The 15,001-nt window shown below is 44.2% G+C and overlaps 1 protein-coding gene across 3 annotated transcripts in view; it reads left to right on the top strand.

Annotated features, from left to right (window-relative positions):
• LOC115197410 (tetraspanin-9) overlaps nt 1–15,001 on the top strand; it is a 319,821-nt gene that overhangs the window by 28,858 nt on the left and 275,962 nt on the right. For all 3 annotated transcript variants that reach the window (XM_029758905.1, XM_029758907.1, XM_029758906.1), the window contains exon 2: nt 12,152–12,216. The gene's annotated coding sequence lies outside the window, so the exon portion shown is untranslated. The remainder of the gene's footprint in view (nt 1–12,151; nt 12,217–15,001) is intronic.

Genomic DNA, 15,001 nt, shown 5'->3' with positions numbered 1-15,001 from the left:
TAAGTCTAAATATTCCTGTTACATTGCACAACCTTCAATGTTATGTCATAGTTATGTAAAATTCTGGCAAATTAGTTCGCAACGAGCCAGGCAGCCCAAACTGTTGCATATACCCTGACTCTGCGTGCAATGAACGCAAGAGAAGTGACACAATTTCACCTGGTTAATATTGCCTGCTAACCTGGATTTCTTTTAGCTAAATAAGCAGGTTTAAAAATATATACTTCTGTGTATTGATTTTAAGAAAGGCATTGATGTTTATGGTTAGGTACACTTTGGAGCAACGTGTACCTAAGCGATTATATGCAACGCAGGACAGGCTAAATAAACTAGTAATGTCATCAGCCATGTGTAGTTAACTAGTGATTATGATTGAGTGATTGTTTTTTATAAGATCAGTTTAATGCTAGCTAGCAACTTACCTTGGCTTCTTACTGCATTCGCGTAACAGGCAGGCTCCTCGTGGACTGCATTGTAAAGCAGGTGGTTAGAGCGTTGGACTAGTTAACCGTAAGGTTGCAAGATTGAATCCCCGAGCTGACAAGGTAAAAATCTGTTGTTCTGCCCCTGAACAAGGCAGTTAACCCACCGTTCCTAGGCCGTCATTGAAAATAAGAATGTGTTCTTAACTGACTTGCCTAGTTAAATAAAGGTGTAAAAAAAAAAAAAGATTCGGCCAAATCGGCGTCCAAAAATACCGATTTCCGATTGTTATGAAAACTTGAAATCGGCCCTAATTACCTCTACTTTTAATGCTTAAGGTGTTTATAACTGATCTGAAATATTCTGCACTGTTAATGGGCTCCCGAGTGGCGCAGCGTTCTATGGCACTGCATCTCAGTGTAAGAGGCGTCACTACAGTCCCTGGTTTGAATCCAGGCTAAATCACATCTGGCCGTGATTGGGAGTCCCATAGGGCGGTACACAATTGGCCCAGCATCATTCAGGTTTGGCCGGGGTAGGCCATCATTGTAAATAAGAATTTGTTCTTAACTGACTTCCTTAAATAAAAATAAATAATGCACAGATGGCCTAATTATTGTGTAATTAGTGTGTAATAAATTCTGAACCCATGCTGTCCACGCTGCCTAGGTGGCCCCTGTCTGTCCCTCTCTCATAGGTTATAGACAGACCAATGGGATGACTGGACTATATGAAAACACGGACATACTGTAGGTATTGTAACGACATTGTCATATTTGATATACAATGCACATGGCCATCTGCGCTGTGACAAGCTCAGTATGCAAAGTGCTTTAGCTAGTAGCTTTATAGAGTAAAATGTTATTATTGTGGAATAAGGCACATAGGTATGCGTTCCGCTGCTGACACTGTAATGTATCAGGGCCATGTAGTGATTTCAGAATTGCCAGATATGTCTTGGGGATCGTCCAAATGTGTCCGTTGCCATAAGCTCTGAATAGACCTCTCTGATTTAATGACCTGTAGTTTCTGGGATAGACCTTCAGGGCTCTCAGCACCTCTCTTGCTCTTTATTAAAGTGCTTGCCATTTTTAAGATGTGCACTCCAAATCCACTTTCATGTTACTTTTCTAGTGTATAATACAGTGAATGATGGCTGCAATTTCTTTTCCACTTGTGCGACGTAACCTGTCCCTCCAAATGATATCAGCAATGCAGGGTCACGCCAAATAAAATGCCTCCAGTCAAGACAGGTGCACAGTATATCACTGTTTTAAGGAACAAAACACATGGCTCTGCTTTTGACGTTACCATATTTCAGCATCTCAGTTTCTGATGATCTGACATTGGGATGCCTGTGCTGCAAGTGTGTGTGTGTGTGTACACACACACACACACTACCGTTCAAAAGTTTGGGGTCACTTAGAAAGATTCTTGTTTTTCAAAGAAAATATTTTTTTTGTCAATTTTAAAATAACATCAAATTCAAATCAAATCAAATTTATTTATATAGCCCTTCGTATATCAGCTGAAATCTCAAAGTGCTGTACAGAAACCCAGCCTAAAACCCCAAACAGCAAGCAATGCATGTGAAAGAGGCACAGTGGCTAGGAAAAACTCCCTAGGAAAAACTCCCTAGAAAGGCAAAAAACCTAGGAAGAAACCTAGAGAGGAACCAGGCTATGAGGGGTGGCCAGTCCTCTTCTGGCTGTGCCGGGTGGATATTATAACAGAACATGGTCAAGATGTTAAAATGTTCATAAATGACCAGCATGGTCAAATAATAATAATCATTGTAGTTGTCGAGGGTGCAACAAGCACGTCCGGTGAACAGGTCAGGGTTCCGTAGCCGCAGGCAGAACAGTTGAAACTGGAGCAGCAGCATGGCCAGGTGGACTGGGGACAGCAAGGAGTCATCATGCCAGGTAGTCCCGAGGCATGGTCCTAGGGCTCAGGTCCTCCGAGAGAAAGAAAGAAAGAAAGAGAGAAAGAGAGAATTAGAGAGAGCATATTTAAATTCACACAGGACACCGGATAAGACAAGAGAATTCTCCAGATGAAACAGACTGACCCCAGCCCCCCGGCACATAAACTACTGCAGCATAAATACTGGAGGCTGAGACAGGAGGGATCAGAAGACACTGTGGCCCCATCCGATGATACCCCCGGACAGGGCCAAACAGGCAGGATATAACCCCACCCACTTTGCCAAAGCACAGCCCCCACACCACTAGAGGGATGTCTACAACCACCAACTTACCGTCCGAAGACAAGGCCGAGTATAGCCCACAAAAATCTCCGCCATGGCACAACCCAAGGAGGGGGCGCCAACCCAGACAGGAAGACCACGTCAGTGTCTCAACCCACTCAAGTGACGCACCCCTCCCATGGACGGCATGGAAGAACACCAGTAAGTCAGTGACTCAGCCCCTGTAATAGGGTTAGAGGCAGAGAATCCCAGTGGAAAGAGGGGAACCGGAAAGGCAGAGACAGCAAGGGCGGTTCGTTGCTCCAGCCTTTCCGTTCACCTTCACACCCCTGGGCCAGACTACACATAATCATAGGACCTACTGAAGAGATAAGTCTTCAGTAAAGACTTAAAGGTTGAGACTGAGTCTGCGTCTCTCACATGGGTTGGCAGACTATTCCATAAAAATGGAGCTCTATAGGAGAAAGCCCTACCTCCAGCCATTTGCTTAGAAATTCTAGGGACAATTAGGAGGCCTGCGTCTTGTGACCGTAGCATACGTATAGGTATGTACGGCAGGACCAAATCGGAAAGATAGGTAGGAGCAAGCCCATGTAATGCTTTGTAGGTTAGCAGTAAAACCTTGAAACCAGCCCTTGCCTTAACAGGAAGCCAGTGTAGGGAGGCTAGCACTGGAGTAATATGATAAAATTTTTTGGTTCTAGTCAGGATTCTAGCAGCCGTATTTAGCACTAACTGAAGTTTGTTTAGTGCTTTATCCGGGTAGCCGGAAAGTAGAGCATTGCAGTAGTCCAGCCTAGAAGTAACAAAAGCATGGATTAATTTTTCTGCGTCATTTTTGGACAGAAAGTTTCTGATTTTTGCAATGTAACGTAGATGGAAAAAAGCTGTCCTTGAAACAGTCTTGATATGTTCTTCAAAAGAGAGATCAGTGTCCAGAGTAACACCGAGGTCCTTCACAGTTTTATTTGTCAGATTGTCAGATTGAACAGAAGATCTCTTTGTTTCTTGGGACCTAGAACAAGCATCTCTGTTTTGTCCGAGTTTAAAAGTAGAAAGTTTGCAGCCATCCACTTCTTTATGTCTGAAACACAGGCTTCTAGCGAGGGCAATTTTGGAGCTTCACCATGTTTCATTGAAATGTACAGCTGTGTGTCATCCACATAGCAGTGAAATTTAACATTATGTTTTCGAATGACATCCCCAAGAGGTAAAATATATAGTGAAAATATATAGTCCTAAAACGGAACCTTGAAGAACACCGAAATTTACAATTGATTTGTCAGAGGACAAACCATTCACAGAGACAAACTGATATCTTTCCGACAGATAAGATCTAAACCAGGCCAGAACTTGTCCATGTAGACCAATTTGGGTTTCCAATCTCTCCAAAAGAATGTGGTGATCGATGGTATCAAAAGCGGCACTAAGATCTAGGAGCACGAGGACAGATGCAGAGCCTCGGTCTGACGTCATTAAAAGGTCATTTACCACCTTCACAAGTGCAGTCTCAGTGCTATGATGGGGTCTAAAACCAGACTGAAGCGTTTCGTATACATTGTTTGTCTTCAGGAAGGCAGTGAGTTGCTGTGCAACAGCTTTTTCAAAAAATTTTGAGAGGAATGGAAGATTCCATATAGGCCGATAGTTTTTTATAATTTCTGGGTCAAGATTCGGCTTTTTCAAGAGAGGCTTTATTACTGCCACTTTTAGTGAGCTTGGTACACATCCGGTGGATAGAGAGCCGTTTATTATGTTCAACATAGGAGGGCCAAGCACAGGAAGCAGCTCTTTCAGTAGTTTAGTTGGAATAGGGTCCAGTATGCAGCTTGAGGGTTTGGAGGCCATGATTATTTTCATCATTGTGTCAAGAGATATAGTACTAAAACACTTTTAGTATCTCCCTTGAGCCAAGGTCCTGGCAGAGTTGTGCAGACTCAGGACAATGGAGCTTTGGAGGAATACCCAGATTTAAAGAGGAGTCCGTAATTTGCTTTCTAATGATCATGATCTTTTCCTCAAAGAAGTTCATAAATGTATTACTGCTGAAGTGAAAGCCATCCTCCATTTGCGAATGCTGCTTTTTAGTTAGCTTTGCGACAGTATCAAAAAGAAATTTCGGATTGTTCTTATTTTCCTCAATTAAGTTGGAAAAATAGGATGATCGAGCAGCAGTGAGGGCTCTTCGATACTGCACGGTACTGTCTTTCCAAGCTAGTCGGAAGACTTCCAGTTTGGTGTGGCGCCATTTCCGTTCCAATTTTCTGGAAGCTTGCTTCAGAGCTCGTGTATTTTCTGTATACCAAGGAGCTAGTTTCTTATGACAGATGTTTTTAATTTTTTAGGTGTGCAACTGCATCTAGGGTATTGCGCAAGGTTAAATTAAGTTCCTCGGTTAGGTGGTTAACTGATTTTTGTCCTCTGATGTCCTTGGGTAGGCAGAGGGAGTCTGGAAGGGCATCAAGGAATCTTTGGGTTGTCTGAGAATTTATAGCACGACTTTTAATGCTCCTTGGTTGGGGTCTGAGCAGATTATTTGTTACAATTGTAAACGCAATAAAATGGTGGTCCGATAATCCAGGATTATGAGGAAAAACATTAAGATCCACAACATTTATTCCATGGGACAAAACTAGGTCCAGAGTATGACTGTGGCAGTGAGTAGGTCCAGAGACATGTTGGACAAAACCCACTGAGTCGATGATGGCTCCGAAAGCCTTTTGGAGTGGGTCTGTGGACTTTTCCATGTGAATGTTAAAGTCACCAAAAATTAGAATATTATCTGCTATGACTACAAGATCCGATAGGAATTCAGGGAACTCAGTGAGGAACACTGCATATGGCCCAGGAGGCCTGTAAACAGTAGCTATAAAAAGTGAGTGAGTAGGCTGCATAGATTTCATGACTAGAAGCTCAAAAGACGAAAACGTCATTTTTTTTTTTTGTAAATTGAAATTTGCTATCGTAGATGTTAGCAACACCTCCGCCTTTGCCGGATGCACGGGGGGTATGGTCACTAGTGTAACCAGGGGGTGAGGCCTCATTTAACACAGTAAATTCATCAGGCTTAAGCCATGTTTCAGTCAGGCCAATCACATCAAGATTATGATCAGTGATTAGTTCATTGACTATAACTGCCTTGGAAGTGAGGGATCTAACATTAAGTAACCCAATTTTGAGATATGAAGTATCACAATCTCTTTCAATAATGGCAGGAATGGAGGAGGTCTTTATACTAGTGAGATTACTAAAGCGAACACCGCCATTTTTAATTTTGCCCAACCTAGATCGAGGCACAGACACGGTCTCAATGGGGAAAGCTGAGCTGACTACGCTGACTGTGCTAATGGCAGACTCCACTAAGCTGGCAGGCTGGCTAACAGCCTGCTGCCTGGCCTGCACCCTATTTCATTCTGGAGCTAGAGGAGTTAGAGCCCTGTCTATGTTCGTAGATAAGATGAGAGCACCCCTCCAGCTAGGATGGAGTCCGTCACTCCTCAACAGGCCAGGCTTGGTCCTGTTTGTGGGTGAGTCCCAGAAAGAGGGCCAGTTATCTACAAATTCTATCTTTTGGGAGGGGCAGAACACAGTTTTCATCCAGCGATTGAGTTGTGAGACTCTGCTGTAGAGCTCATCACTCCCCCTAACTGGGAGGGGGCCAGAGACAATTACTCGATGCCGACACATCTTTCTAGCTGATTTACACGCTGAAGCTATGTTGCGCTTGGTGACCTCTGACTGTTTCATCCTAACATCGTTGGTGCCGACGTGGATAACAATATCTCTATATTCTCTACACTCGCCAGTTTTAGCTTTAGCCAGCACCGTCTTCAGATTAGCCTTAACGTCGGTAGCCCTGCCCCCTGGTAAACAGTGTATGATCGCTGGATGATTCGTTTTAAGTCTAATACTGCGGGTAATGGAGTCGCCAATGACTAGGGTTTTCAATTTGTCAGAGCTAATGGTGGGAGCCGTCGGCGTCTCAGACCCCACAGCGGGAGGAGTAGAGTCCAGAGAAGTCTCGGCCTCCGACTCCGACTCACTTAATGGGGAGAACCGGTTGAAAGTTTCTGTCGGCTGAATAAGCGACACCGGTTGAGCAGGTTTTCCTACTTACAAAGCATGTAGAGGTCTGTCATTTCTATCATAGGTACACTTCAACTGTGAGAGACGGAATCTAAAACAAAAATCCAGAAAATCACATTGTATGATTTTTAAGTAATTAATTTGCATTTTATTCCGTGACATAAGTATTTGATACATCAGAAAAGCAGAACTTAATATTTGGTACAGAAACCTTTGTTTGCAATTACAGAGATCATACGTTTCCTGTAGTTCTTGACCAGGTTTGCACACACTGCAACAGGGATTTTGGCCCACTCCTCCATACAGACCTTCTCCAGATCCTTCAGGTTTCGAGGCTGTCGCTGGGCAATACGGACTTTCAGCTCCCTCAAGTTTTTCTATTGGGTTCAGGTCTGGAGACTGGCTAGGCCACTCCAGGACCTTGAGATGCTTCTTACGGAGCCACTCCTTAGTTGCCCTGGCTGTGTGTTTCGGGTCGTTGTCATGCTGGAAGACCCAGCCACGACCCATCTTCAATGCTCTTACTGAGGGAAGGAGGTTGTTGGCCAAGATCTCGCGATACATGGCCCCATCCATCCTCCCCTCAATACGGTGCAGTCGTCCTGTCCCCTTTGCAGAAAAGCATCCCCAAAGAATGATGTTTCCACCTCCATGCTTCACGGTTGGGATGGTGTTCTTGGGGTTGTACTCATCCTTCTTCTTTCTCCAAACACGGTGAGTGGAGTTTAGACCAAAAAGCTCTATTTTTGTCTCGTCAGACCACATGACCTTCTCCCATTCCTCCTCTGGATCATCCAGATGGTCATTGGCAAACTTCAGACAGGCCTGGACATGTGCTGGCTTGAGCAGGGGGACCTTGCGTGCGCTGCAGGATTTTAATCCGTGACGGCGTAGTGTGTTACTAATGGTTTTCTTTGAGACTGTGGTCCCAGCTCTCTTCAGGTCATTGACCAGGTCCTGCCATGTAGTTCTGGGCTGATCCCTCACCTTCCTCATGATCATTGATGCCCCACGAGGTGAGATCTTGCATGGAGCCCCAGACCGAGGGTGATTGACCGTCATCTTGAACTTCTTCCATTTTCTAATAATTGCGCCAACAGTTGTTGCCTTCTCACCAAGCTGCTTGCCTATTGTCCTGTAGCCCATCCCCGCCTTGTGCAGGTCTACAATTTTATCCCTGCTGTCCTTACACAGCTCTCTGGTCTTGGCCATTGTGGAAAGGTTGGAGTCTGTTTGGTTGAGTGTGTGGACAGGTGTCTTTTATACAGGTAACGAGTTCAAACAGGTGCAGTTAATACAGGTAATGAGTGGAGAACAGGAGGGCTTCTTAAAGAAAAACTAACAGGTCTGTGAGAGCCGAAATTCTTACTGGTTGGTAGGTGATCAAATACTTATGTCATGCAATAAAATGCTAATTAATTACTTAAAAAGCATACAATGTGATTTTCTGGATTTTTGTTTTAGATTCCGTCTCTCACAGTTGAAGTGTACCTATGATAAAAATTACAGACCTCTACATGCTTTGTAAGTAGGAAAACCTGCAAAATCGGCAGTGTATCAAATATTTGTTCTCCCCACTGTATATATAATGTTTGTCTTTTACAAATGCTGTTTTCCTGTTGGAACATGGAGCCCGTGGAGGCTGCTCCTCAGAGGGGTGAATGGCCGGCCACACTACATGACTGGCCCGGCTCCAGCATTCTCTGAGTATAATTACAGCGTTAGCAACTTGAGGCATCGCTGGACCGCACTGCACCACACACACACACCTACACTGCTGCCCGCCTGTCTGATCGTACGCATGTACACACACACACACACACACACACACACACACACACACACACACACACACACACACACACACACACACACACTCACTCACACACACACTCTGCAATAACTTCTGCAAAATACGTGTAAGCGATCAATAATATTTGATTTGATTGAGGCCAAACGTAGGGCTGATTGCTTTGCCAAGGAGGAGAGGGGAAGGAGGCGGAAAAGGGGAGGGGAGTACCAGGGTATCTGCCAGGGACACCAGGGCTCTTCTCTCTTTCTCCAAAGCTACCATCCCAGAGTGGGGAATTAAAAAACCTAAGGGGGAATACACCACAGACCTGGCAACTCGCTCTTATTAGAGGCAGCAGCCATTCTGGCTCACATTGGATTTACTGTATAGAATCATCGCCCTTCCTGACTGTTTAATGTAAAATATGAAATATTCGTTTCCTTTTTAATAGGCCACCCCTGGTGGTCATACTCAGTGTGTAGGATGTTTAATAGGCCAGGCCTGGTGGTCATACTCAGTGTGTAGGATGTTTAATAGGCCAGGCCTGGTGGTCATTCTCAGTGTGTAGGATGTTTAATAGACCAGGCCTGGTGGTCATTCTCAGTGTGTAGGATGTTTAATAGGCCAGGCCTGGTGGTCATACTCAGTGTGTAGGATGTTTAATAGGCCAGGCCTGGTGGTCATACTCAGTGTGTAGGATGTTTAATAGGCCAGGCCTGGTGGTCATACTCAGTGTGTAGGATGTTTAATAGGCCAGGCCTGGTGGTCATTCTCAGTGTGTAGGATGTTTAATAGGCCAGGCCTGGTGGTCATACTCAGTGTGTAGGATGTTTAATAGGCCAGGCCTGGTGGTCATACTCAGTGTGTAGGATGTTTAATAGACCAGGCCTGGTGGTCATTCTCAGTGTGTAGGATGTTTAATAGGCCAGGCCTGGTGGTCATACTCAGTGTGTAGGATGTTTAATAGGCCAGGCCTGGTGGTCATACTCAGTGTGTAGGATGTTTAATAGGCCAGGCCTGGTGGTCATATTCAGTGTGTAGGATGTTTAATAGGCCAGGCCTGGTGGTCATACTCAGTGTGTAGGATGTTTAATAGGCCAGGCCTGGTGGTCATACTCAGTGTGTAGGATGTTTAATAGGCCAGGCCTGGTGGTCATACTCAGTGTGTAGGATGTTTAATAGGCCAGGCCTGGTGGTCATACTCAGTGTGTAGGATGTTTAATAGGCCAGGCCTGGTGGTCATACTCAGTGTGTAGGATGTTTAATAGGCCAGGCCTGGTGGTCATACTCAGTGTGTAGGATGTTTAATAGGCCAGGCCTGGTGGTCATTCTCAGTGTGTAGGATGTTTAATAGGCCAGGCCTGGTGGTCATACTCAGTGTGTAGGATGTTTAATAGGCCAGGCCTGGTGGTCATTCTCAGTGTGTAGGATGTTTAATAGGCCAGGCCTGGTGGTCATTCTCAGTGTGTAGGATGTTTAATAGGCCAGGCCTGGTGGTCATTCTCAGTGTGTAGGATGTTTAATAGGCCAGGCCTGGTGGTCATTCTCAGTGTGTAGGATGTTTAATAGACCAGGCCTGGTGGTCATACTCAGTGTGTAGGATGTTTAATAGACCAGGCCTGGTGGTCATTCTCAGTGTGTAGGATGTTTAATAGGCCAGGCCTGGTGGTCATTCTCAGTGTGTAGGATGTTTAATAGGCCAGGCCTGGTGGTCATACTCAGTGTGTAGGATGTTTAATAGGCCAGGCCTGGTGGTCATACTCAGTGTGTAGGCTGTGAGAATGTACAGATGGAGTAATTATAACACATTTTGGGAAAGACTAGCTCAACCTGCTAAATGAAATCAGATGTATTGTGAAAAGCTTTCAGTCTCGTTATTCACAACCCCAAGCATGCCGTTTTTAAGCTCTGTCATCTGTTGAAGATTTTATGAAAAGGTACAAAGGTCAGCAAATGAAAGAAAATGCATTGAGGTGATTTGTTCCTTTTCTTTGTAGGCACACCTGCTATTCTTTGAGTGTCTTATAAGATCTCTTCTCCTTTGATAATCCTTGAGATCTGATATCAAAGATGGTATTATCTCTCAATAAAGTGAGATTCTGTCTCTATCCCCTGTGCTCGTACATGGGCGTCTTAAAGGGACATTTCACTTTTTTGAAGTTAAGCTTATTTTGCATTAACCAAGAATGATAAATACTAGCCAGGAGATTCTGGATGTTGCCAAGGAACCAGCTAACCCATTTAAAAACAATTGGGAGGAAACAAAAAAAAAATGGAACTTTCCCTTTAAGGTTTCACAGGAGAACAGCAATACGAAGCAGTGGAGTGTGAAGTCTGGTTTCCCCGAATGTAGGAAACACTTGGATCGGGGGAGATTCGAGGAAGAAAGAAAAATACAAATTGCCAGTTCATTGCCATCTTTAACTTATATTTCACAGGCTTATTTATGGTTTGAGAGGCACAACAAACAAAAACTAATGACATGTTGACGTTACATTTGTTTTTTTATTGAAAAAAAATAATGTCTCTCTTAAAAATGCCACTTCCTCAGTTATTGTTTCTATTTATTACCTCCCTCCCCTTGCACCCTCCACTCATCAATGGGAACTGAGTGGGACTGTGGCTGGAAGCAGAGCACCCAGGCCCTGACTGGTCTGCCTGTAATTGAATGAGTGCCGTGTGAGAGAAAAGCCCCACAAGAAAGAGTGAGAGAGCGGCTGAGCAGCTGGCCTGCTGTTAACTAGGAAATTGGAGGAAGATGCCGCTCAGACCTGCACGGCCTAATGCAGCATGAGATCATGGAATAGACTGGAAGCTCTCGCTCCACTCACTGTCAACCTGCATTCTTTCCACTTAGACACTCACTGACTCATTCTAACCTCTGGTCTGACAGATTTGGCATGCCCATTACCCAGAAAAGGATGACATCTCTGCTCGGTAGCTTATTAATCATGGCTAGAATAGCTTCTTGAGTGTTTAAATGCACCCATAAGACATTTTGTCCATTTGATCATGGGATGGCTATTGTATGTCCAAAGACCCAAAATAGACAGCGGTTCGCTGTACTAAGTGTCTGTTCTGCCATTTTCATTGAGTCAATTCACTCCAAAGAGAATACTATGTTCATCACAAGTGCATTGCCTCTTGTACTGCTTTCCACTGTATCATTCCCATGTGTTGGTGGTTCAATAACATGTTAACAATTGCCATCTGCCTATAGAGGTTTTTAAAGGTGAATACAGACACACACACACACATACATACATAAACAGATGTGCAGCAGACAATCACACGCACAGGCAGAGGAGCAGTTGACCTCGTTTACCAATTTAGAGTTGTGTGTGTCAGGCTAAATATTGTTTTCTGTAATCTCACAGTCCTTTAATGGCCCCTGAATGACATTTGCCACTTGGCTGCACTCTCTCTCATTCACAAAACACACAGCCTACCTTCACATTATCTGTAGACTCCATTCTGGCTTCTACAAAACGTCTACCCACAAAGAACCCTTCATTGCTGTGTGCCTGTTCTTTACAGTAGCTGTATGTGGTTTGTACTTTAAAATGTCCTGCATCCATCTTGTATTTCATCAAGAGTCAGCTTGAAGTTCAGCCCCTGTTTTTTTCTCTTTTGTTTGACAGGCTGTTCCATTACAGCCAGTGGTCTCACTGCTTCTGTTCTGTTCGCCTCCACCACATCTAAGCCGGTAAGACATGACATCACCTTTTAAATTACTTCATTTCTTCCAGTCGTGTGATGGACTGTTTCTTTGTACCCCATCAAACTTGAATAATTTGTTTGTTTTATCATTTCAGTATTTAGGTCATTTTATTAACCAATAATGACAACATTAATAAAATCTACCATACTTAGTTTTTACATTTGACTTTGTTTTAAATGTCATCCATGAGCTAAATACCACTTGGCTTCCCCAAAGACACCCAAAGACAAGGAACTATAAAATCAGATGTATGGCTTATTAATCTGGTTAGGTTTAGGTATCCTCCTGTTTTTCATGATTAATTATGTCATTATATGGTGGAAAATACCTACCTGATTTGATTCCCTACTGCTTTAGGACAATTTATACACTCTATTAGGAGGGAAAACCCTTTAGGGTATTTTGGGTAGTTTACACAAAGGCTGATAATGGGCCTAACAGGAAGTACACTCCTGGGGGTAAATTAGAGGCTACCCAGAGAGGGTTGGTCACTGCTAGGGTATAGGGCCTGCTTCCTGTCTGGCTGACTCCAAGGCCCTGGGTCGATGGCAACAGGAAAGACCCCCCCCCTCCCCACACCACCCTAGTCGGCTCTGAGTTTTCCCAGTTTCCCCAGCATCACAGGGCCAAGGCCTGACCTCCAGGCAACTATGTGCACCAGGAAAGTGTTCTGTTCCCGGCACAGTCTCAGTGGTGTAGTAATTAATATTGCCCCAAGAGGACAGGAGGCACACATGGAAACACCCTGGGAAGCCCAGACGGGGTCCTAAATGTACCAAATGGCAGCAGAAACAATTTGCAGAATGCACTCAACACATTCAACCTGCTCTGCCCCCATATGACAAAGTTCATGAAGGTTAAATGTAATAAGTTACATTTGGGGAGTCTTTATAAGTAAGACTTACTGTATATTATCTCAAGCTTTAAGGCTTTCTCCTCAGTCTTAGTTCATGTCTGAGTTAGCTGATCTGACAAAAATAAGAAAGAACTTGAGGTTCAGGAGCTCCAATTAAAACTAGGTACATCCAATGATGTGTATAAACCCTGGATTGCTGATGCTATTTGTTGGCCATTGAGTGGCTTTGAAGCTACCGGTCGGCCATGTTGGTACTCCCCAGTAGGAGCAGTCCTCTACAGGAATTAATGGAATTCTACAATATTTCAATGAAATGTTTCAAGGACAAAATTACATGTATTTAAGTATTTTTGGGGTTTGTAGTGGGGACAGTAATACTTGTTTTTATTAATGTTTAGCTAACATGAATATCATTTTAAAGTATGCATTAAGGTGTCTGTAAAATAATAAACGTGTCAAAAACGAATGTGGACATTAATAAATGCATTCCTATAGCTTCCAAAATCTTTTTTACACTGGAGGACGAGTACCAAGATGGCAGCGTGGTGGCTTCAGTACATGCCCCCTGTCAGTCATCCAGGGTTTATATACATCGTTGGGTACACCAGTTGCCAGCACAAACTGTGAAACCAGGGTGGAGAGCAGAAGAATAATTCATTCTGGGACTCGCTGACCACAAACGAAGTGCCCCGTCAGCAATAACCAACAATAAGTCCCTCCAGCTCCAGCAAACTTTGACCCAGAGAATCCCAGTGATTTCTTTAACTGAACTGTGAGCCTGTGAGCCCCCGCTTGGTATGCTGTTCAGGCTGACTTGCCTGAGAGAGAGAGGCTGTGTACAGCAGTACTGCCCAGTGCCCAGTACAGCAGTGACCTCTGGCAGCTAGTTTCCATGCTGCAGTGTTCCCTATTGGCCATTCAGTAGCGTAGCAACATCCGCTACATTCGTTAGCCCTGTGAAAAGGGGGTCGCCCGGGGATACGGCCGGGCCAAGCCATTTCTGGGGTGAAATTACGGAGGGAAAAGCAAATAAAAGCCCAACGTTGTCACCATAAATCCCTACGAAGAGGTATAGCTGCAGATTGTGTGACGAGTGTGGCTGTTTCTGTGGTATGTGTGTGGGTGCATAATATGCATGTGATGTTTTGTCTCTTCGTGGTGTGGGAGCTGCTCCTCGCTAACCTCTGTGTGTTTCTATGCTAGCTAGGACGTTCTCTGAACACTACAGACAGCACTGGTCAGGTTTCATGTTGAGTCAGTCAATAGCCATGAAGAAATAAACAAGATAAGACAACAAAGTTTAGGATTCCTTTAAACTGAGACAGGAGATCTCGCTGGTGGCTAAGTCAGCAGCCTCACAAAGAAGGCATGGATTTCCAATGCTCTTTAAGCAAGCATGCTGGCAATACTGTAGAAGCAGCTGGTGTCTAATGGATGACAACCCAGGAGGGTTTATGTTGTGGCAAACAAAGTGGAATTTTAGATCGAGGTATAGCCTGAAGTCTGACTTTGGTTGTACAGTATAAACACTCTAAGGAATGGTCTTAGTCCAACTTTTTATTTTCTAACTGTGATGTGAAGTTTGCCCACCCGGTTGTAGAATTGTTATTGTCATGCTAGATATGAAGTCTTTATGCCAAATGCCATCTCTGTCCTCACACAACCCTTTGCAGTGGACATGCTACAGCAGTTACACATTCTGCAGTACATCCTGTGGGCTGCATATTCTGTGGAAAATGCTGAGTGGACTGCCAAGATTAATAGTGCAGGTGAAGTGAGAGGGGATGAAGACCGAGTGAGTTGGGTGTCCTATTTTACTGCCTCTGTTATGTGTTTTTGTTAAAACATCAAGTCCTCGCTTCACTGCACTGCTCTGCAGCACAAGGTCTGTCTGTGTGATGTGATGGCTGTGCT

This window comes from Salmo trutta, chromosome 7 (assembly GCF_901001165.1).
Source record: "Salmo trutta chromosome 7, fSalTru1.1, whole genome shotgun sequence".
In the NCBI taxonomy this organism is placed as follows: domain Eukaryota; kingdom Metazoa; phylum Chordata; class Actinopteri; order Salmoniformes; family Salmonidae; genus Salmo; species Salmo trutta.
This window is presented reverse-complemented; position numbering and strand designations above follow the sequence as displayed.